The sequence below is a fragment of the Meleagris gallopavo genome, chromosome 7 (genome assembly GCF_905368555.1).
Source record: "Meleagris gallopavo chromosome 7, MGAL_WU_HG_1.1, whole genome shotgun sequence".
Classification (NCBI taxonomy): Eukaryota; Metazoa; Chordata; class Aves; order Galliformes; family Phasianidae; genus Meleagris; species Meleagris gallopavo.
In genome coordinates, this window is record NC_139410.1 from 2,549,172 (window position 1) to 2,572,695 (window position 23,524).

At 36.6% G+C, this 23,524-nt stretch overlaps 1 protein-coding gene across 13 annotated transcripts in view; it reads right to left on the reverse strand.

Moving 5' to 3' along the window:
* The window catches only part of GULP1 (GULP PTB domain containing engulfment adaptor 1), a 166,256-nt gene that overhangs the window by 108,254 nt on the left and 34,478 nt on the right, over nt 1–23,524 (reverse strand). The window contains exon 2 of one of the 13 annotated variants that reach the window (XM_085227608.1): nt 18,667–18,854. The exons of the other annotated variants lie outside the window; for them this stretch is intronic. The gene's annotated coding sequence lies outside the window, so the exon portion shown is untranslated. The remainder of the gene's footprint in view (nt 1–18,666; nt 18,855–23,524) is intronic. 13 annotated transcript variants of the gene reach the window in all.

The window sequence follows — 23,524 nt, forward strand, 5'->3', positions numbered from 1 at the left end:
AGCTTTGCATAAGAAATAACTTTTGCCCTAAAATCTAAGCCACGTATCAACCTCGAATTTAATACGGGATTGGGTTTTTTTGTTTGTTTTGGTGGGTTTTTTTTTTTGTGAAATATATGGTAAAGCAACAACGTTAAAGCAACAACACTGTGTCCCTATTCCTCAGTGCAGAATAGGCTCACATGCATGATACCAAATCTTTGCACAGGGTGATGAACAACCTCACTCATGACATTTACAGCTACTCTTTTACCTGTTTCATGACTTCTCCATTACAACACAGTGATCAAAACTATTTGAATTGATAACTTTGTGCATTACAAAATCTGCACTTTTTTTCCTGAAGTCAAAATTTTGATTTTCTATTATAATTTCTATACAATTCTATATTTACTTTTTACTTACACAAAGAACCAACTGCTCCTTGATATCTCTTTTGACTTTACCTATATTGTAACAGCAGCAAATTGGTACACTTGGCAGATCTCATAAGTCAGTAACCAGGTGGTACAGAACTTCATTCGCTGATAGACAGAAAGCTGCAAGCGGACATTGACATTTTCCTGATCTTAATTGATTAAGAGCAGGAAATTAGGTAAAATCTCAGAAGACTTTTAGCTATAACAGTACCATGCAAATTTATCTTCAGAAAAAGCTCAACTGCATTTATGGTGTTGAAAAGAGACATACCAAGTAGCACCAAACATTAAGTACAAAATGCTTTTTCGCTTTCATTTGCTAAGACCTCACATGTGCTCTCATATTCACCACTAAACTCTTTGCTGCATACTTTAGCAGTTCAAGCTGTGTAACAATGTAATTGTGATATTTCCAAGTACAAAGTCAGAATTATCATTTCAGAATTTGAGTTATAACTCCTCAGACAAAGGAAATAAAGCAACCTGAATTCATTTTTAAATTTGCCTCAAGTGAGCAAATTGAAAGGCTAACAAAGTACTGTCTTCAATCAAGACCAGAATGCTGTGTTTTACCTTGTATTTTTCATGATAACGAATACGTGTGCAATTAACAGTGTTTATCTGATGAACACAGACGCACTGAACTGCAGAAACTCACCTCAATCGTTTGTCTAAGCTCTATGGCTATTGCGAGTACCAGGAATGCATCCATCTTGGCTACCTGGTTATCCTAAATATCCATACAGCTCCCATACTATCACTGTATTTGACACATCATTTAATCACGGAGTAAGGATCTGCCAACTTTATAGGTCAGAGCTGCATTTTCTAAAAAGCCAAGTAAGGACAGGAAGACCGATGCTCCAGAGAACACATTTCTCCCATCATTTAGCAGTAATGGTTAGAACACACTGAGGACAAAATACTTCAGTGGATACGTGAAGTGTGAAGAATGAGATGGAGGAATTAAAGTGCTAGAAGCACACGCTGTGCATCCAGAAGATATCCTATGAACAGAGACATGGAGCACACAACCATGCAGGGCACCTGCATTACAGCGACAGAGGGCAGAGGGCAGAAGCACATTCCAATAAATTCCAGTTTTTATTTTGAACCACTCACTGGTGGGGAAGAACAAAACTAATAGTTGTAAGACTGGCGGTTTTATATTAACATCCAAGGATCTGTTGAAATACTTCGTGAATAACTGTTCCGCAAATATACAGCACCTTCCCAATAAGAAATTGCAAAGCACTGAGCTGTGTCATTTATTCACAGGTAGCAGAGGACTCTCCATAGTTGATCATAATACTGACTGCCACAGCTCAGCCCACCAAAAGCAGATGGGCAGCTAACCATACATACTCAAGTCTTTAATATTTATGTCCCAGTATGGCAGAGTAACCATTAGAACAGTAAATGGAATCTCTGAATAAGTCTGCAAGTCTTCAATTCACTCGAGAAAATGAAACATACTTGAAAACGAAGGAGGTGAAGGCAGCACGTAGAAGAGAAACTAAGAAAAGCCCTGCTTGCTGCTACCTGATATCAGTGCAAGAACAAAACTGAATTTCCAAGTGGTACATTAGTCTCCGTGTTTCTGATATATTCAGTGCTGTTTGTTTTTTTATATTAGCTTTAGGTGCTATAAAATTCATAGAGAAACTTTCATGATGTTAAAAAAAAAAAAAAAACCCTTGCTAAAAACAGCGACCTTAGATTTTCTGCTGCGTTACATCACTGAAAGATGATCTATATAGCTACTCAAGCCTGATTTTTTTTTCATAACACAAAAAAATACTTTATATATATATATATATATATATATATATATATATATATATATATATAAAATAGACCTTAATGTAAATGTTCCTGTCGAAGTGCATTTTTGTTTATAAGCTAGCAAAAATGACTAACATTTGCTCAGAAAGCTCCTTCATTCACATTTTTTCCTCTCCCTTAGGAATTCCAGTAACTTAAAAACTCAAACCAGAGCTATTAGTTGCCATATATGTCAAGTGAGCCAATCAAGTCTGAGTTCTTTAATGGCTAATCACGCATCAAGATTTTTCAACCATTAAAGAAAGGATTTACATAAAACCTCTCAAGATGTTGTTACCTAAGCTATCATTTGCAGCCCAGACAGCATCTAGGTGAAGCAACACATCTTAGCTGACATTACTTTTCAAATCTTTTTAAGCTTAGTAGGTGTTTGTACTTCCATTTCTGAATTGAACGTGTCCTTTTTACAAACACAAGTCAATAAAATCAGGAAAATAAGTTACAGAACCATAGAAACAAATAACAATGCACAGAAGACCTACAATTTGGTGGCACAAGCTTAATGATGACGATGAAAAGAAAGGAACAGTTGATTACAACAAATCCAAACAGGTGTAAAAGGAGTGTTTCAACAGTTTATGTCTATAAGAAATCTGAATCAAACAGCCTAGTAATCCAGATTCCTTGATAGTCTAAATTTTTTAATTCTGGAACTGAATTCCTGGCACAGATTTACAAACTTGGAAACATATACAAATAAAGAAAAATAAATAAAAAATCAAGTACAATACAGTACCTTTATTTTTAACAATACTACATGCTTGCATACTATATCCACAATCATGGAGATAAGAAATGCAATGTGTTTGGACTGCTCTTGAGATATGGCAGGAATTGCAGTTGTTCTTTTCTCTCCAGGAGAATACAAGCAATAAAAAAAAACCCTTCACATTTTTTAAGAAGAATATATTTAAGGAGAGAGATCTTAAGGTGAATTATAAAAGAAAATAGTAAGTGGCAACAGGTGGCAAGAGGAAGTTCAGAAGGAAGTCTTTTTCCATTTCACATCTCATGTAACAAGCATTGGATTAAAATAAGATGAAATTAGTTAACAAATAAATATCTGCTGTGCAAAGCTACTGAACTGTTCACCACAGATGGACAGGCTGCTTTTTAATTTAAGACTTAACAATGACTCAAAACTATTAAAATTCAGTGAACAAACTTGTCTTGGTTGTGGTGTTTTGCTTTCTTTAAATTAAATAAATCAGGAGTAGATGGGGAGGGCTGCATCTCCCCTACAAACAATACAATATGCGACAGAGCTGTCTCAGAGAACTATCCCAGCTGGCCTCTGAAATTTGGGTTTGTTTAGTCACACTGAGAAGTATACCTCTGTAAATGCAGAATGTGACAACCAATACAAATCCCTCATCTAGCCAGTCGTTGCATCTGTTATAGGTAAGTAAATAAGGTAAACAAGCAGCCTTGAGGAGGAACTTGAATGGCAAAATATTATTAGCTCAAGACACTAACAGATTACAGACAGATAATGGGCAAGATACAGGCACGGTCATTTCCAACTCAGCTCAAGCAACATTTTTCGTTTGCTTGGTGAAATGACAATAATTACAAATGCAGTAACAAAACCCATCACCTTTTTGTTAGCTTGTTTGCTTTAAAAATCATATTTTGTGTTTTCAGGCTGCTGGTAACATTTTTGGAAATCGCTTAAACTACTACTCATTTTATTCACAGACATAATATACAGTACTTCCTATAAAACATTTTTTATCTAAACAAAGACAGCATGCTGTAGTCATCAACATTTCACACATTGTCTGAATACACAGTTTTACTAAAATTTCATCTTCCTTTTCTAAGAGGTACACAGATCACAATGGAAAAAAACCACCAACATAAGAACATGAATAGAAGCGTGAAGACCTTGTAACAATTCTCTTCCAAGTTTCAGGATAGAAAAAAAACAACAGAACATGGAAGCATGACAGCTAGATGTTCCTGATGAGAAGCCAACCAAAGCAGTTAAGACACAGGCTGGGCACCATCACTGCTACAGACAGATTTAGAATGACAAAAACAGTTACTTCTCAGTTCACAAAATTCTCCACATAAGCAAGACTGCAGCCGCATGCCCTGCAGAAGTTACTAGATGCTCATCCATAGCTCTGGTAGCCTTTTGGTTACCAGTAGCATTAAAAAGTTTGTAAACGTACTTGGATTCCAGTAGATTGCCTGCAAGCATCTAAAAATCAACAGCATTTATAAGGTGACTAAGTCAAAGTCCTAAAATCGTTTCTCAGCATGCAAACACCATCATCACTTTTGTTTGGTTCTGTTGGTCAATTCTAAGGGTTGAATGTTCAAATATGGATAAATTACTCAACTGCTTCAGGGCAAGCTACAAGATTAAAAAACAAATACAAATCAAAGTCCACGTTATTAACAGAATCTGCAACTTGTTATTCTTCTTCAGCCCAAAGAGTTTTTAAAGGAGAGAAAATTGCCAGACATGCAAGAGATGTCTAAAATCAACAAATCTTCCATTTTCCCATATTTATCTTAGCCGTATTTCCCAGACTCCACTTTGAAGCAGTTACAACACCCACGTTCAATAGGACAGCAGACAACCTGAACATTCTATTTCTGTTCCTAAGTTCATAGTTTTAAATGCAACACTAGCAGACCTCGACTTGAACTGGTGAGCCAAGCAAAACATAGTCATTATCATCACAGATTCATTTGACAGACTTATATTTAAGTGTATACTGGTTTGGAAACTGAAAGTTAATTGTGACTTACCACTCCCTTCTATCTGATGTTTTCATCTGCCTAAAAGCTGAGTACTTAAACTTCTGAGTAAGGAATGGCTATCTAGACATTTAACTCATTCCAAAAGGAGTAGGCAGTGAGATCACAACTAATTGTTTGCAAGAACCCAAGAATGATATAAAGTTTTAGGTTACAGCAGTAACACAGTCACACCTCTGGCAGTAGAAACAAAAGCTAGCTCACTAACTTCAACTAGTCTCACAGTCCTCTTTAGGGTTATACTAAAGCCAAAATGAGTTGTTTCAATGTCTGGCATTTTGGTTACAATGGTAATTGAAGACATATTTGAAAGAAAGCAATTTGAATCACCTGTTTTTCCCCCAGAACAACCAATCCTTGCTGAGGTGGATACCCATTCCTTATTATAAGAATTCATCTAAATAAATAATCCACTGGAATTGTGCTACTTGACTTAGTATTGTTCCTCAAAAGATGGCCAATTAAGAAATATTACACCCAGAGCACCCTGACAAGGAAAAAAGCCAAGACTTTGCCAGGAAACAGAAAGCTGCCCAAATTCAAAGCTGTCTTAAATAGAGCTTGCTGTGAGTAAGCAGAATTGTCTCATTTCAGCCTTCTGTGTCTCCTCTTCAAGCACACAATAGTCTTAGCTATTGAGAATATTGAGAAATAGAAAATCCCAGAGCAGAAATATGCAATAATAAGGCTAAGGCTGATACAAGCTACAGATACTTCTGCAACTATGAATGATTCTTCAGTGTACATACAGTCGAGTAGATAAATTTGCTCAATTTGCAGGAACAGTCTAGATGTGAACACTATATGAGTTCAATCCAGCTAAAAAGTAAAAACTAGGCTGCTGACACGGCTGCATTTCTGAGAGGACTGATCACATCCTTTTTCATTTCTGACTTGTTTTTCATTTACTTCAAAGAAAAGGCAAGTTTCTTTGCATTGACGCATATCTAAAGTAGTAACTTTATCAACTGTCCTCGAGGACAGTCTGCAGTCAGCTATATAGCACCCCTAGTAAGTCATGTGAGATTTTAAAATAATTTTAGATAAGAACTTTGCTAAATTAAGCTATCAGATAAAGATAAAAGACAAACTATAACAAGAGATCTCATGGAGTTCTGAGTTGTTGGCATCTTCTACCAAGCCAAGTTATAACCAACAGCCAAACAGCTGATGTCAGCTAAAACAGCTGAGATGTTTCTGCTGTCACATTTAGGGCAAAAATAAGAGTACATTATTCACAGTTATACAAGTACGTCTTTCGTTTTCAAGGACTCAGAGTGGTTTGGGTTGGAAAGGACTTTAGGCCATCTAGTTTCAACCCTCCTGCCACAGGCAGAGCTGACACCATCAGATCAGGCTGCCCAGTGCCCCATCCTACCTGGCCTTGACTGCCTCCAGGGATGGAGTATCCACTGCTTCTCTAGGCAACTTCTGTCAGTGCCTCAACAACTTCGAGTAAAAAAAACAAGTCTTCCTAATATCTAACCTGAATTTCTCCTCCTTTAGTTTAAAACTGTTTCCCCTTGTCCTATTGTTTTTAAGGCAGATGGAAAAAGTAAAAAGGAAAGATGGGAAGCAAATAATGCAACCTTCTTTTCTCAATGCTTCCAGTAATATCTAGAGGCCACAACACATCATATCATTGTCTTTTCTCCTTCTACCTGTAATATCTCTGAACATGTCATCTTGGACCACTTCCAAGCATCCCCATACTACAAAACTTTTTCACCACCGCAAATTCTGTCTTGCCGCTTTATCCAACAGCAGAGAGACAAAAACAATACAAAACACAACTCAGTACACAAAGCAGAATACTACTTCAGTCTTTATAATACCATTTTATTCATTATTATCCTAACAACAATTTTAAGGCCAAAATGGTTTTCCATTGCACTGATAAATACATAAGAAAAAGAAGCAAGAGGTCCATGCCAGAGAGTGCCTTCTTCAATCACAGGAAATGAGAAATGCCAAGGAAAGTGTATAAATCACAAACAACACCAAAGTGCAAGGTAGCATACATCATTTCATACAGAATGAAGGCAAGTTTAACCAGGAAGATGTAAATTAATAACCATGTCAGGGAAGAAAATGCAGAGGGAGAAAGAGACATGAAAAATTAAGCTGCCCTGGCAAATATGTATCATGACAATGCAATGAAATTCAACTTGAAGCACAAGAAACACCCAAAGATTCGGAATATCACATTTGCACTTGTAGTTCCGTGAATGAGGATTAGATGCTAAGCTGTCACGCTGCATCGCAAGTGTTGGCAATTCAACGGGGCAACATTTTGTTCCTTGTACCATGCACTAAACCAATCAGCTCATTCTATTAGGCAAGCACTAGTGCACTAGATCATCCAAAGTCTTCATCATTTGCATCAAATAGTTCCCGCAGTGTTAACAGTTCTTAATGACAGAGCAGATCTTGGCTCTGCTGGCCTCCTGTCTTCTACAAGCGAATCCTCAGTTCTTACGGCTATTTAAATTAACAAGGATAAAGCATCTAGGATTATTTCTCAACTGTACCTCAAACTGAAGGGCAATTAAAAGTCTGACCTTACACATTATGCCAGCAGGCACAGCAATGCACCCGTTTCCTTTAATAATACTGCAAAAAAATTAAGATTACTTTAAAGCATTTAATATCACAGCTTGACTTTCAGAGATACTAAAGCCTAATGTTGGACTAAAAATAAAAATCATATAACCTAGAAGCATGTTAAAAGAAAGGATAATTGCCTATAAAAAATGAATTAATTACAAGTGCAGCAGAATCTTTACCACCTGCTAAATTTCAGAAAAGTTTAATGGTCCTCTAGAAAGGAACGACTCGTTCCCAAATGGTAGGATGATGCTGGTAACAGAGGTATACGAAGCAGCTCAAGGTAATACCATGAAGCACACCTGGAAGCTATTTTGCATCTTCAGTCAGATACGATGATACCACAGGCAATGTAACCAAGCAAGAAAAAGCAGTGACAGCAGCAGCCCATCTACTTGCAAGAGCAGAGATTCTGTGACAGACAGAAGGGAGGTGCAGCGTCAGCCTGGCAGAAACAGCAGAGAGAAACTGAGCTTTAAATAAAAAGACGCTTGTCAGCACCACCAACCACATAGATTTTTTTTTTTTTTTTTTTAACTAGTACACAGGAACACACTGTGTCACCCAAACCCTCTCAAGCAAGCAGAAAAAATCCCAGGCAGGTAGATGCCTTGCAATTGTTTCCTAAAACACCGCAGGTCACGCTGCCCTGCACAGCAAACTGTCAGGGGACTGGTTAGGGCCAAGCACTGCACTGAATTCCATGCTGACATGCGGTAACAAGAAGTATGGAATGACACCATACACTGCAACGTGGAAAAAGAGCAGGACTGTCTCCACCACCTTCAAAGCTGTCTCGTACTGCACTACTGAACTACAAACCACAGCGTTAGCCTACACTGGAAAAATTTCAGTGTATAACCACCTTTTCTTGGGAGAAATGACAGTTACGCTCCAGGGGCTGGGCCAAAACAGTCAGGAAATTATGAATCCAACTCATTTACCCTCAAGTCTGACTCCTCTGCACAGCATTGTGAGTTATCGGCTCAGCTTGACAAAACCATTTAGATGCTAATATGAAGACAAATTCTCAGCATCTTATAAAAATTGCTTTGTGTAACTACAAGCATCTCCGCACCAAACCTCCAAGAAATGCAAAACATCAGGGAATGCAGAAGTCAGAGTTCATTAGCTTGTTCCAACTGCATGAAGACATTTTTATTATGTTAATTTATTTGAATGGGCCATTAAAATATAAATCCAAATAGAAAGTCTGGCCAAATAAATATTATGGCTACTTGGATGAAACGAAACCTTTCCAATAAAATGTGAAATGACAATTCTACATTAAGTGCAACTGCTGCCTTCATCTTTCTTCAGATCTTGACGTGGCTATTGGAAAGTGAACAGAACAGGCATTATTTGTCCCCCTGGCTCCTCATGCAGGTCTCTAAAGAACACTTAATCTAAACAACTAATTTATGGTATTAAGCTCTTGGACATTAAGTATCTCAAATTCCACTTCAGGGTATTAGGCCAACTGCTGTTTAAATTATGCGTAAATTGGCTCAATCATGACTCTCCACTGGAAAGATCTGCCTTATAGATCATGTCCTCAGGGAATCAAACGCTTTAATGACAACCTACCACTAAGCTAATCAAGAATCAGAAATGGAGTTAGAATTAACTAAAACAGAGGCACTGAAATAAAGACAAGAAAGTCAATAGTGTTATCTAGCTGAAACAGGTCATGCATAGTAGAGTTTCCCCACCATTTACTACTGCAATACCTTACTACTATAATAAAAACAAATTTTAAGCCTCTGCAAAATAATACAGGAAATTTGAAACTCTTCTTTTAACTTCAATGCAGTGAAATTACAACTCATTCACAAGTTTAAGTCCTGTCACCAGCCAATATCAGATCTCAATAACTGTATGAGAGTGTTTGAATATTCTATGTAATTTCTGCTGTAACCTTACAATACTATGTTCTTTCCTTGCTCACAGTAAAGAATGGATACTAAACCTACATAAACCTATATAAGTTCAAGTATTCAGTGCTCTTAAAATGAAGAAAGGATTTTGCACTTAAAAACTGCTTGGTATTTAAGCTCCAGGAGCTGCACAAGCCTGCTGCAAATCACAAATTTATGTGTAGGTTTCAGTACCTAAGCATATTAAGTACATTTCAAGTAAATCTACATCTATGGAATGGCTCCACGTTTTGGTCAGGAAATCAGTCATGTCAACAAACTTTTCTACAACGGTTCTGGCTTTGACCCATGCTGTGGTAATCTTTTTCAAGTGCAGAAATTAAGGCAGAAAGCAGTGCATGCACGGGATAGGTTTTGAGGTGATATTGTTAGAAGAAAAATAAATAAATAAATTTAAGTCCTCTAATTTGTCCTCAGGCTACAAGATCCTTTTGCAACTCACAAGCTTAGGTATTTTTTGTCTCAGCTCTCACTCGCCCTGTAAGAAGAATTCTTCAGCAAAGCTTGAGAAAGTAGTAATGCAGTCTAAGGAAGAAAGTTAAGGACTAACACATCTCCTGTTCTATTTTAGAAAGAAGATTCAAAAACAACAGCCTCTCAGCCTTTCATCCCAGCCAACCAGGAAATTAGAATCACACGATATGTCTGAGGCTGAGCTGGGAAATACCAGCATAATGTCACGAGCACACACCGACTTCCTGAAAAACAGCTACAAATGAAGATGTCATGAAAATAACTGCGAATCCAAGGAGCTTCTCACTGAAAAGTAGCTAGTATTTACATACACCTAATGTCAAGGACATAAAGACGCATGACGGAGGTCAATGAGAAATACCAACTAGGAATTAGGTTTTGATAAGTCATGAAATGAAGGGAGCTTTTTTATGAGGCTGTAGTAACAGAGCAGGAACCATCCTGATGCCAGGCTAAGGATACGCTCTAGAAAGCCAGCAGCATCAGGCTGACTCAGCTGAACCTGTCTTTTAGTACTAACACTTTCTCAGAATTACTTTCAATGGATTTTTGGATTTATATACAAGTGATATGTTTACTCTCACATCAGAAAAGAAAAAAAATGCCGCAAACTTTTACCTTACCTTCATTTAACTGAGCTAAACAAAACATTCACTTTTCCAAAGGCTCCTAGTTCTCTACACACACTTAAAAAAAAAACATTCAGCTTCATTATGTTTTAGACAAGTGTATCACAGCCACGTCCATAAATAACCCTCATTCATCATTGTTAAGTTCCTGGGTTTTGCATTTTTCCCATTAAATCAATAAGAACTTCACAGCTGCTACCTTTCCTTTATCCAGGAAGCTTTTCTCTCTAAGCTAAAGAGAAGCAGGGAGATTGCAGCAGTACTTCCAATCTAAGCACCAAGTTACCACGTGTGGAGAAGGGAGGGACATCAAAGGAAAGAAAAGGAAAAAAAAAAACACATAACAGCAGGATAAGAAAAATTGATTTTTAGTATTCACGCCAACAGGCATAACCCTCTCAGCAGCATGGTTACACACAGTAACTTCGCCAGAGCTCTGAGTCAACAGCTTGGAGCTGCCATACTCAAAGGCTGACCATGCCAGGGGTATTGCTTCATCGTGCAACTAGACATGAACAACCCTGTAAGCAACACAGTCCATAAACGTAGCCTTTTAGCTTTGTTCAAAGCACTTTAAACAGCAAAGTATAAGGAAAGTCTAATTTGAATTCCACGAGCTTTAAAAAAAATCAGAACCTCTCAACTAAGATTTGAAATGCGTGCATATTAATTTACAGAAATGTGCAGCTAACAGCAGCTATTAAAACAGCTTACAGTTTCACATTAAGTTTACTTGCCAAGGAAAAGGGCAAGCATTCTCCCATGGAATTAATCACTCATCTGTCAACATTTCTTAAATGTTGTCAGTGATGCATTATAGTTTCTCATGTACTAAAACAAAAAGAAAAATTGACAGATATTACTCATGAACTGATGTTTTATGAAGACATAGAAATTCCTCATTTTAAGAACTGTACTCCCATCAGGTTAATGGAAATGTTTCACACAACCTTTCCAACAGAATTCTGTTGGAAGGTCTAGATCAGAAATAAAGGTGCATCTTCAGATAGAAACTCTTATTCAAATGTATTCCCATAATTTTCTATCTACAAGTCTGCACTCCCAGCTCATCTGTGCAAATACTACCAATCACACTCTTCTACAATCTTCTACAATCTCTACTACCAATCACACTCTTCAACAAAAGCAGGAGCCAAGGAGGTCTTACCTTGCTGTTTCTGAGTGTACCTGTGTAGCACGTGACAGTCTCTCCTAAGTAAGCAGTCTGACCTTCACACCACAATGTTCTCAATTTTAAGATACAGATAAAATCGGTTTTAAAATACTCTTACAAGCCCTACTGAACTTCTGAAGCAGCCATACAAATTTAAATTTTGAAATTTTGAATGATTCACTTAGAAATATTGAGCCACACTATTCCTTTCAATCTTCATGGATCTGTTAAGAACATTCAGGTATGGAGTTACCAAGACCTAGAACTTGTACCTAACCAGCAAGGGATTACTACTTCCCTGATCCATGAAATCACTTAGTGACCCTGCATACCCCATGCAGAATTTACCCTCATTGCTCTGTTCATTGCTGCCTTTATGTAACTCTTTTTTAGAAATACAGATTCCTGTCATTTTTTATTTCCTGGCCATAGTTTCTTTCTTATTTAAAAAGCAAACACTCATCATATGATGCCTTCCTTCACTGACTTCACTGCCAGCATTTTCCCATTAGTTCTTAACTCTTTTTCAACTAAATCAATCCAATTAACTGCTTTGCCTTTTTCTTAAGACAAAGATGTCAAATAAAACCAGACCAGGTACCAATGCCTCCTATTTGACAACATCCTCTGATGATCCATCATTGTGTTTCATTTCATTGTTGCCATGAACAGAGCTCTTGTGTCTAGGGCTTACAAACTGTAGAAAACAAATGTCAAAGGCCTTCCAGCTCTGGCACAAAGCCAACGTATTACAAGTATTACAGGATGATCAACGCTGTGCTATCGTGAATAAATACGCAATACAATTAAAAAAAGAACAATAAAATGGTCTCTCACAGTCTGACACAACGGTACAGCATCATACATTTCTACTAATGACTTGTTCTCAGCTAACCCTTCCTTCAAGGGCAGTGTCAGCAACTGCTAAGGCAGAAAAGACCTTACTAAGTTTTGTCACTCGGTACCACCAGCTACAGCAATTTGTGTTGGCTTATAATGCCTGGTATCCCACTACCACTTCTCCTCCAATACTTTGGAAGTAACAAATCTCAAGAGACAAAAATACAGTGTGAAACTAGGTAATTGTTCTAGGCTGTATCCTCTGCTTCCTAAGAGAGCACCATGCCTCAAGTTTAGCACCACTACCTCAGATGAAGTCTCACAAGTGTCTTTGGATAAAAGGAAAATAAACAACAAATAATTTGTGCAAATAGAAAATAATGTTCTTAAATATTTTTCACTTCCAGGTTTTCATTCTTTTCAGCTACTTGATGATGATGGTAAACTTACCTCTACCCAAGGGTCTCTAAAACCTATTTGGGTTCAGTAACTCAACTGTCACAAGGGTGATATAGATAATAATATCTATATAGATATTATAGATATTATTATCTATATATAATCTATTATATATAGATTATATTATTATATTATATATATTATATTATTATATAATATAATATATATTATATATATATTATATAAATATATAAATTATATATATTTATATATAAAATATATATTATTATAATATTAATATAATATAATATAATTTATATTTATATAATATTATTTATATAATATTATAATATAATATAATATATAATATTATATATAATATAAAATTATATATTATATTATATATATAGATTATATATATTATATATATATTATATATATTATATATCTTATCTATATATAAGTATATAGATAATAATATCTATATACTTATCGCTAAAAGCTTGTACAAACAGATATGCACTTCATGTTTATGAAACTGAGATTTTGAAATGTTTGCTGTAAGAAAGTTAATCTCATATTTAACATGAGCCTCCAAGTGTTTCTCCTGAAAGCAAGGCAGGTGGTAGTTCAAGTCCATATCTTATCTCAACTTGAAATTAAGGACTTCTTTTTGTTCGTATCACATTCCCAGTCAAGCAGAGGAACAGCAAACATAGGCCAAAAGGCTTCAGGACCTATACAAGGAACATATTCTACTTGCGTTGGTAGGTACAAAAGCCATACCTACTGAACAAAACATTATCTTTGCACGTTAATATTCCAAGTAATTTATTTTCACAAGTTGCTGGTATCCTCAGTTATCTATCTACTTAAAACTAATTACAAATGGTTCAGCAAATTCTTGACTACAAACTCAAACACTCCAGCAAGTCCTTCAGACCTGCTGATTTGTATTGAGAATAACATTCATTCATTGCTGTTTTTTAATCACCAACCCAGCAGAAAATTAAAAAACATCAGTTTATCGCCTCGTTTTTCTCTATAAGCCTCTATTTAAAGAGCACCTAAAAAGTAACACTTGCAAAAAAATTAAATGAACTGTCTGAAAATGATTCTTATTTGCTATGGGCTGTTTTTCGTTTCATAATTAACAAGAAAGCATTCTGTCTTTCTAGATTTTCCTGTAACCTGGTAATGTAAGTCCAAAACATACCCCAAATGTGCCAGACTAATGATATAGTCTACTAATAAAAGTTGAGTGTCAACATATCAGAAACACTTTCTAACAGACTGTATACTGCACCACAACATTGCAATTTCGCTACCTCGTTATTTGGACAAACAAAATACATGTCAATTTTATTAATTACACAATACATCATGCTCACCTACTTCATTTGCTTCTGCAATGCCTTTGTAGGAACACTGAAGTAATAAATACTGAAGGTTATTTGTGTCAGAGTATGTTATAGAGTTTCAACAAAGACTTTTCCCTTGGCTTTATGTAAACTAAGTCCCAGTGCCATTCGATTGTCATGACAGTACCAAACCCTGTAAACAAATGCTAATCCCCTCACACTGATACTCTATTTCTTGAATTTAAATAAGAGAATTACTATTTTCATCTTTTGCACCAATGTATTTTGTTTCTATTCCAAATATGAACTACTTAAGGGTTTGAGATTTGACACAGAGGAAAAATCATTAACCTACACCACACATAATGACTTGATTGTCTTTGAGTCCCTATGGCTGAGCACCTCCCATTACCCTGGAGACAAGAGATCTTAGCACTCTGCTCCTAACTGTACATTCAAGTTTTAAAGACAGTATCCACTCTAATGTTTTTCCTTCTACTGCCTCAGAAACCGATCTAGCAGAGTCTGAAATAGATAATTGTCATTCATACTTAGTCTGACATTTCACTCCAATGAGTCAAAGCCTACTTAATCCAAAAAAAATCACTTTAAACATGGAAGGAAATAGGAATGGGAGGGTAACTGAATAGCAACGCTGCTTCAGCTTGACTTTCTGCAGTAAAAGCACAAGAGGAAAGGCTGGGGGACTCTGGAAAATAAATCTCATGCAGCGTTCAAGACTGGATTAGAAGGGACCAGTAGAAGTTTTTTTTGTTTTGTTTTGTAGTTATTTACAGAACCCTGCCATGCCTGAAGCCGTTCACATAGGCACATTCCAGAAAGTTGTTATTCAGGACAACTCATTCCTGTTGCACCATTCACAGTTAGGGTAACAACATATCAAGAATTAGACTGACAGGGCATCTCTTAATTTAAGGACTTGGTTGTGAGAAGAAGCACAAGCTCTGCTGAAGACAAAGACATTTCAGAAATCACGCAGAGAAGTTCGTATACTGAAATAATCAGAGGAAGGCCTTTTGTTGTGCTGTGTTCTTGCACAGAGGCCAAAAAATTAGTCTTGGAGTGTAGCAGCAGTTCTCCAGTATAAAGTAGTTGGGCAAATAGCATCTGTGACCTTGAGCAACAATACCCTGCTCCATTTACATATCTTGATATCAATAAATGTATTTTCAAGTGCACTAAATAGTAAAGTGGTAAGGAAGATTTTCACTTGAATGTGTCAAAAAACTCAACAGTCACAAGTCAGTTCCAGAGCCATCATATAATGCATTGAAAGGAAGCACACAAACTCTACTGCTAGAATACAGTCCAAATTATACAAGTCCTACTATATGGTATAAGCTGTTGTCGGGTATTCCATTTTCAACTCTACTTTTCAATCAGAGAAGATGTTCGTAATTACAGCTTGATGGAAGCGAAACCAATTCTTGAAGGCAGCATTTTAGTCAAGGTCAAATCTGTGTAAGACGCATTATGCTTGATATCATCTCAGAACAAAGGGTTCCCTATTATTTCAACATGATTCTTCAGAAACTGGAGGAGAAAATCCCAGTTGATCTGGTGGATGCAAAGGCCTGAGATCAAGTCTACAGTTTGTGATGGAACATAGAAAAGCAAAGCGTTAGCACTGGAAAAAGCGAAGTAACCATGTGGTTCAGATGTTACAGCAGTGCCACCCAATAATGACACAGCAAACTAGAGGAAGAAGCACCATCTAGAACATGCACGTGATAACCACTTTTTAAGTAGACAAAAAACATCTTCACAAGTCTGATGGCTGTCTAAACAACCTATGTTGTCAGAGGGGCAGGAAGCTTTTATAATTTTGATGTGGTGGTTAGAGTTGTCAAAAGTAAAAATGAGCAAACCAATTAGTAAAAAAAAAAAAAATCAAAATTCATTAAGACATTATTCTTTTAAGGTTATTTCAGGGAGCAGAACATTAGGATACTTCTCTGAAGGAAAGTTCTGACTTCTTACAGTCCAAAAATCACACACAAGGAAAAGATAAGGAAAAAAGCCATCATAAAGGATTAAATAAATTCTTCAATAATACATATTCATGTCTTACACTTCAAATTAGGCAATGTAGATATAATAAGAATGTATTTGCAAGGATGAAAATGAAGATGCAGGCCTTCTGAGGTAAGAGAGAAACATCAAAGTAGAATACAGCTTAAATCCTCTGTAGGAGAGAAATTTATTGCAGGGATATTTTGAAGATCTCTAAGATTAGAGAAATGAGGAATACATACAGCCCTATCACAACTATTTTATTCCTACTGTTTAATTAATGCCCAAATAATAGTTAGGAACTATCTGACACGGAAATATCTCCTCAGGATTGCAGAGAATTCCCCAAAGCTTGAATTTGAAGAAATGCTGTGTGTCTGAAATCCTAGTGATGCTATGGCTTCCTGATGGACAGCAGGTCCAGCAAAGGGCAGGCATGAATTGTTTCAACGCATTAATGCAACAATGTTTAAAATGAGCCATCTGGTAACCCAGAGTTACAGGGCTTAGTACAAGCCAAACGGCACTCACACTGCAGCCCTCATTGCTGTGACTGGGGGCAATCTACCTGCCACAATGGCAGCAGTCCCTGAACCCATTTTATTTTTAGACAATATATTGCATGTTTTGTTTAACAATACTGTTTTTATCCTTTTTTTTTTTTAATTGTTGCTATCATTCTTACAAAAAAATAAAATGTAGAAAACACAGCAACTTCCACATTGCCATGAAAGAACAGAATTGTGAAGAATTGACAGGTCGGTGAATCAAGAGTTAAGATGCACTGCTGTGCTCATTTCTTATCAGACCATTAAATGTCACCTAACTGCACCCCAGCTGCTGACCTGTGGCAGGGAAACAGCATGAGCACACAGCTAAATGAGTAAGCAGAAGATTGGTGGAAAAAACTGAAAGATGCGCATAAGTTGGAAGTATTGGTAAGCAGTAATTGTTTTGGAGAACAAGTTAAGTATAGGAAGGTGGCAGAAATTAACACTTGTTTTGCTATGTGAATGTAAAGAACCTCGTGTGAATGCTAATCTTTAACCGCTACATTTATTAATTTTAATATTCAAAACATTTATAAAAGAAACTGCATCAAAGCAGGCAGGTAAGAACTCCAGACAGTTCTACTATGAAAAATTGCCTTGCCTTATAAATGCCAACCCAGAGCACATTACCTAAGAGGTCACATGAGCTTCACTTCACTACCAGTCTTCACACGTGTACAAAATCCTTATTCTCAGATAAACTTTGAGATATGACATAGTTTACAAACAAGTAGAAAAAGCCTGCCATGGTGCAGTTAAAAAAAAGCATTAAATCTTAAGATGTGCCCTGGAATAAAAGAAAAACCTCGCTGACCAGCTATTATTTAAATTCTGAAAACGCAAAACAAAAAATATAGCATATCAATGAAAAAAATCCAAATAAAAACACTCAGCTGCCAGAATATTTTAGTTAACAGGAAGACTGTATAAAGACTTCTCTGATCTGTACCCACTTTAGCTCCAAAACACCTTGACATTAAATAGTTTGAATCAGATCACAGTGATGAAAATAAAACTGAAAAGCCAGCATAATAAATCACTGTATCACTGTAACAAATCACTAAATCACTGTAAACCACATAAAAACCGTAAGATCATGGCCTAAGGTTTTCTGTGGGCTCAGGTGGGTGAAGATTCCAATTCGGAGTTCATTCCTAGACAGCAGAAGTACCACCGCATTCAAAAACAGCTTTGCTCAATGGACATGTTCCATATTGTGCTATATTCCTTCTTTGCTTGTTATCAGAACATCTGCACACCAGAGGCAGCCCTATATTCATTCCCACAGTTCTTCTTAAACAGAAGCACAAGCTGTCAAGGGTGGGCTTTGTTTTTTTTTTTTTTCCCAAGTTTGAGGCTGAGAGCTAAATCACACAGATTCAGTCGATACTTTTGAGGATGCATTAAACTTCGCTCTCAGACTTGTAACAGTTTTATTTTTATTATTTATTTTATCATTTAAACAGAGAAAATCCAGAGCAGCCACAGAAACTGGAGGTCCCCTGTAACACAGTGGCAAGTGCAGCAAGGATAGCAAAATAGCAAGGTCCTAGGCTGCAGCAAGTAAGGACTTGTTCAAATGCAACAGCTATGGGTGCAGAAACAAAGGAAAGAATGTGCTTACCTTTGGAAAGCCTCAGAGTCCAGAGATGTGTGCTTGCTGCCACTGCCAACCCTCAAATGAAGTCTGGTAAGGAGCGGATCCCAGCTCCAGCCCTTCTGATCACTCAGACAGATTGCATGCACCTCAGCTCCCCTGGGTTGGCCCTGCCTTCCCACCAGGTGCTCAATTACTGTTTCAAGCGGTGACACCTGCAGAGCCAGATTGAATGCAGGTTCTCAGTCCCTTAAGCATAAAAGTAAAATTAGCATTCTAACTCTTCTCTTAAAATTCTGTCATCTGCTTGCCTTTAAGTGATTTAAGGAAGGAAGCAAGTACTCTCCTGTTTGTTTTTATTTTTTGGTATTGTTTTATATTCTTGTTTGGATAGCAACTGTGATTTGAACTCAGCCAAGTTACTCATTTGGAGCCAGTTTCAAAGAAAAAAAAATGTTTTAACTAGTGACAAAGTTTGATTAGATTTGTGACTTATGGTAAACTATTCAAATAAAGCTATGTTACAGAAGACAGCTCGCCTAAATACACATAGCCCAGAAGTACATAGAACTGTATTTCTTGAGCATCACAGCCCCTAAAAAACATGATTTGTGATGATTTAATCTCTACACAAATGGGTATAAAAAGGAAATACAACTGTTATGCTTGGAAAATAAAACTGCCGACAAATACTGTAGCCCGAGTGATTTTCCAAATAGCCACGTTACTTTCCAATAATAACATATTTTCTCTGTATCCAGACAGAAAAGTAGTAAGTATATGTACTGAACATCAGAATGTAAGTTAGTTTAATTCTTCACTTCTAGGTTTAGGAAAAGAACTCAAACAATCTGCATGTTTTCAAACAAGAAACAAAATCAAGTTAGGAGTTCCAAATCACACAACACACAATCCCAAGCAGTTCATTGCTCTCTTTCAATGTTATGTACAGAGTGGCCAGAGTGATAGACAAACAAATCTGGAGCAGCTGACACTGACATCACTTTCATAACAAAAAATGTTACCTGATGGAAATAATCAAAAAGATAAAATTCATGTGACCTTGCTTCAGATAGCGTTACTTTAATTTATGCTTTTATGAATAGAAGTCATGTCAACATATTGATTCAACGTCATTCTGGGCTGTTTATGAAAAATGCTTTCAGTATTAAAGCTGGAGGATTTCATACAGTGACACTTAGCCAACTGCTAAGGACTGGCAGGGTTCAGAGATCTGTCTCTGCCATCTGCACACAAATAACTGTCAGTTGTTTACTCAAGAAGTAAATGTGGAAGTTAGAATCATAGCTACTGAAATACATATAGCCCTGTTCAAAGAAAAAAAAATTTCATCCTGCAGTTAGAATGACACCTTTAAAACACATATAGCCCTCCAGATGTTGTACAGGATATTACTTGTAAGCAAGTTATAAACAAATAATAATTTGTGAAAGCCGAAAATTCAGTCTTGCAAATTAGGTTCCAATGATTTTAAGTCTCTTCTGGGGTGTACGTCTCTACTGTGATCACACCTTTCAAAGATCCTCCTTGACTACAGTACATAAGTTGAAAACAATATCATAGAAGCATAGAATCGCAAGGTTGGAAAAGACCTATAAGATCATCTAGTCCAACCATCTTCTCACTGCTACCATGATTAATCTGCTGTTGACTGAATCTATTTTATCCTTAACTCTAAGCATGGAGCACACATCTAAAGGCATGACACGAGCTGTGACTGTACTTGTGAACAAAAGCAAAGCAAGCTGCTAACACCACAAGCTTTGCTGCAACTGCTATGATTGTACCAACATTGCAGCAGCACCACGTACAGAAGACTGCCCCCACGTTAAAGAAAATTGGTTTCGTTGATGCAAGAATTAGTAAGACGTTAGAAGCACCAGCAAGCTTGATGCTGCATGTTTCGTTATCCACCTCAAAAATGATCCAGAACAGAGAAAGAAACGCAGCAACAATAGAAAGGAAAGCAAGAAGGCGTAGAGCACAGTGCTGGAAGCACTACAAATGAAACGTTTTTTTGCATCCCTGACTACTTCCTTGGCATTATTCCAGATAGTCTTGGCTACAGATATTCCCTTTCCTTTAAGATAAAATACAACTATTTTTTGACAGGGGTGTTGACAACCAGTTGGCATGATAAAACATTTAGATAAATATTTCTTAAGCAGCAGGTTACCTACCTGATAGGAAATGAATTCTCTATCTTCAAATATATTTTAAATCCAATTAAGTATACTTAATCCAGACAATAATAAAAAAAAAAATCAAACTGCTGAACTACAACAGTAAATTTAATTATCAGTTTCTAAACTAGACTGCATATTAAGATAATTGGTGATTTGTTGGCACATTTTAATCTAATATAAAGATACTGCATAGGTATGTTCACAGTGGAAAAACTCCTTTAGCCAGAAGCAAGTAAAACAATTTTTTTTTGAAGTATTTAAGATGGATTTCTCAATTAAGTAAGAGTATTTCTCATCAGGAAAGGATATTAAGGTGTGGACATAAGGTTTTTTAATTTAAATCTATAGGTTCAATTTTGATCTGAATTTTTAAAAGCTCTCAGAGGTGTTGTTTGTTTTTCATTTGTTCCTTTTTTAACTTGCTGAACATTTGCTATTACAAAAACCCATTTAGTTGTTATCAGTGACTTAAAGCCATATATAGTTCAACTTGCTTGGCAAATCATTTTAAATAGTGCAAGAGTAAGCCTAAAGGAAAATATAGTGGAAGAAAAAAATTAGATAAGCCGTTTTTAGATAAGAAACTCAAAAGTTATTTCTGAACAATAATTGTTAATAGGATTACTTTAAACACCTGTGACAGAAGTTTCAAGTGATAGAATATATACATAAAGCACAACACTCGTAACAAACATTCTATATATCTAATTAAGAATTCTGTGGCAAGTGTGTACCAATATTCAGAGAAACAAAGATTAAAATACAGTTCTGCAAAGCTCTTATGCATACAGAACTTATGCCTCCATTGCTTTCTTGATTAAAACCTTTCTTTGTTGAGATGCCACAAACCACAACTCACACAGACTGACAACAAGCCATTGATTCCTGCAGTAATCCGCAATTTCTGAATATGACAGCTACAAATACCTTGCAATTTGTGCTCTGCCACAGACAGCTATTGTTGGAGTTGGACAGCAATAGCTATCTATTCCAGTTAAACACAACTTCATTATCATATTATATTGCATGGTGGAGCATTGGTGATGTCATGCTTGGCAAGCAGTTGATTGAATAAGGGAAGATATTGCTTCTAGATGATCTTGCAACATGATTCTGTTGCAACAATTCTGTCCATACCTACTCTTGGCCAAATGAACAACCAGCCTTTTTATTTTCAAAACATACATTACTTCTCCATGGTGTTTGAAACAATAATTTTGATAATATTATCACTTCAGTCTATCGGTACCTTCTTGCCAGGTTAGAGTTTGAATCAATCCTTTTCCAAACCACTAATCTTTTTGATTATTCAACATTTGTAGTTAGCAAGAGGAAAAAAAAAAAAACAAACAAGGACATGCTTCCTTCATTGCATATTACAGATGTGTTTGCTTCAAACACAGTTAAGTTCAAGCCTGTAGTTATTTGCTTCCTCGCTGAGCGTTACAGAGGCTGAGAGCCTGCTGAACTCATAGGACACCTCAATTTTGCTTTTCTCCCTGCTGCTGCTAGATGCAATATATGGCATGGACTGTTTTGCGCACCCAAAGGCACACTGTAATATTGCCATACAAAATAAAATAGCAGCATGAGGAAAATTCAGGTTGTACTACTGAATAATATCTTGCTACTGACTTGTGAATTTTATTAAGGCAATATGGCGTTCAATTTCACAAGAACTAATGTTCCATTATAGTGAGTTATGTCTGAATGATGTTTATGTACATATGCAATACCTTAAGACATTTTCTGAGTGAGAAACAAACTTTCTTTTTGGTAGAAACAAAACATAAAATACACAGTAAAATACCTCAAACTAAAAGGTAGACAGAGCTCCTCCGTTCAGACAATAATTTTAACCCCCCAAATCCAACTCTACTAGCCATCTCAAGTAAAAAAGTAAAAAGACTCTGCTGAGAGTTTCCACTGAACAGAGTGGGATGGTTGATGATGAGACTGTAACTTTGCTGTTAGATCTGGACATGCTGAAGCCCCATCCATCCAAGCCTATCTCTAAGAAGAAAACAGGCGAGCCAACTCAAAGGAGATGAATTTCTCCTGACATAAATCAAGCTCCTTCTAATAACTCTAATGGAATTTGTCTAAGCTCGATCCTCCATGGCCGTGTTCAGTTCTGTACAAAACAATGTAATCTGTATTTTACAATATCAAAGTATTTGGCCAAATTAACTTCAAAGCCTCACTGCAGAATTATCACTTATTTTACTCATGTATTGGCTTCTGAGCCAAATCAAACATCCCCCAGTTAATTAGAAGGTAACACAGCAGGAAATAAATTGCAAACTCCTCAAGAGCTGATAAAAAGACATAAAAGATAACAATAAAGGAACCAAAAATGAAGGTAAGATAGCCTACCCTCACTTCATCTGCTTATTTTCTATTATGTAATAAGACACGTCCTTAGCTCTTAAAACTCCCCCGCACATTCATACCCAACCTCTTATTACCGGAGCAACAGCAAAGCTATTTCAGCACATACAGTACTCCAAATGGAGCATCCACCCCGAACACGATTGCTGGGTGAACAAAATAAAAGACACTTGAATTTATCTCAGCAAGGTGAAATGAGGCACAAAGCCCTCAAAAGCTCTGCAGATGAGCAATTTCCCTGAGCAGGAAGTGCTTTGGACATCATCGGAAGTTATTAAAGCACCTGG